At 44.4% G+C, this 1,932-nt stretch overlaps 1 long non-coding RNA gene across 1 annotated transcript; it reads right to left on the reverse strand.

The window, feature by feature from the left end:
- Positions 1-680: 680 nt before the first annotated feature.
- LOC119779478 lies at positions 681-1,526 on the reverse strand. Its single transcript, XR_005280231.1, has 4 exons — positions 1,332-1,526; positions 1,130-1,250; positions 877-955; positions 681-799 (listed from the first exon to the last, which is right to left on the reverse strand). It is a non-coding gene; the product is annotated as an uncharacterized LOC119779478 (long non-coding RNA).
- Positions 1,527-1,932: the final 406 nt, after the last annotated feature.

The raw sequence follows: 1,932 nt of genomic DNA on the forward strand, positions 1-1,932 counted from the left end.
TCCTTCCTCCTGAGCAGTGAAGTGGTGACAGTAGAGAGGAAAAGCAGCTTTAAGCAGGAAGGAACCTCCAGCAGCTCAATGTCAGCGGCCATCTACTGCGGCCCAGCGGGTCTTTAACAGGACAGCAGACGTCCAACAGACACAGAGGTGCCGGTCCAAGGAGCAGATGACCTTATCTGGAAAAGAAGAACAGGAGTTAGTGAACAACACGCTAGTCTGTGACATTTAAACACATGAACACTGGGAGAGGTGGAACTTTGACCAAGAGAAGAGGGAAACACACAGGGAGAAGCTAAAGTTAACAGCAGTGATAACTGTAGACAATGGATGCTTGGAGAAAATGCCTGAAAATGCTGCATTTGTTGGAGTCTTCAGTCGGTTTCATCAGGGTCGTTTCTCTGCTTTAATAAGTTCTAAAAAAAAACCTTCAGAGATCAACCAGGGGGAAATTCTCCCATATTATGTGGTCTAATGTAAAAGTCAGAACTTCTGGGTCTGGTAAAGGTTTGGTTACAGAGATACAAATAGAGGTGAACATCCATTCATGATGGAAAGATGAAAATTAAAGGTTAAACCACCTTGATGGGATGGTTGTATCTTTTAAATCTGTTTGTTCTGGATCTGTTTTTAGTATCTTCACCAATACTGATGAACATCTGGAAGCAATAAATGTTCGTTACCTTCTTCTACTGGGTGGAGCAGACTGATGGTTTAGCTGCGGGGTCGTCATCGTTATTTTACTCCAGGACTCCAGAACGTTGGAGAGAGAGTCTGGTTTCTCCATCCTCTTCTTCAGCTCCTTCATCAATGAAAGCAAAGTGTCCTCAGAGTCTGTCTGCATGTGATGCTTCTCTAGTCAAACAACAACCAACATACCTCCAAACACGTGTGGATGGACTCTGTTCCAATGTGATCCGACTGCTAGAACATTGCTTCCATGTTAAACCAGCTTTCCCTGAAAAAAAATATGACAAATTAATCTACAGAATTGACTCAACACCAAGTTGAAATCTGGGGCAGGATGTTGTTTTCATCATAATCTGAGTCTTCCTGTGTTTCAGTGACTGTTAGCTTTTAATCAGGCCTGGGAAGCTTTAGTTCTTGGTTTGTGGTGTTAATAAAGTCTTACTCCATGTGTTTTCTGTTCCAGTCTTTCTCTGTGCCGTCCTCAGGTGGGGACTGGGAAGCTCCTCACCATCCTGGATGTCCCGGTTCCTCACAGAAGTTCTGCTTTTGGACGTCCACAGTGTCTGAACATACATGAAAAACTAAGTGAGGCCACCTGAAATGTTAACTTTCTATTTAAAAGATGGATTATTGTTGCTCCTTACTGAACATGCTCTCACTCTTTGTAAAGGTCAGCAGCCCAGATGATCCTCCTCTGGTTTGGTCGCTGCAGATCTCATCAGCGTCTTCTGATGGCCCAAAGCTTGGAGAGGCTCGGTCCAACATGGGATTCAAAAAACACAGAAGAGATCCACTGCGGTCAGAACAGGCCTAGATCATATGAAGAATATTTCTGCAGAGGGTTCTTCTCCCTCAAAGTAGGCCTGAAAACTAACTGACCAGAGGAACATCTAGAAGTAGACCAAGTCACATCAGAAAGCTGTTTCTAACAGTCGGCTCCTCTCACAACCCAAATCCCTACATCAGTCCTGTCCTCTGCCTCAAACTGCTCTAAAATCAATTATCAAGCGTCATCTCTCTACCTTTTCACCAACATCCCAGAGACCAGTTCAACTGATGATCACCACAAGCTGTGTCTCTGTCCATTGTATCCAGTTTGTCCCCAGCAGCATCGTCCTGCTCTAGATCAGGCTTTCAAACTTCACTCCTCCAGAGCTACTATGCTGCAGCTTTTAGTCACATCTCTTCTCCATCAGACCTGAATCAAAGGGCTGAATTCCCTCATCAGTCATTCAGCTCTGCAGA

This window comes from Cyprinodon tularosa, unplaced genomic scaffold, assembly GCF_016077235.1.
Source record: "Cyprinodon tularosa strain WSP-4 unplaced genomic scaffold, ASM1607723v1 ctg102, whole genome shotgun sequence".
NCBI lineage: Eukaryota > Metazoa > Chordata > Actinopteri > Cyprinodontiformes > Cyprinodontidae > Cyprinodon > Cyprinodon tularosa.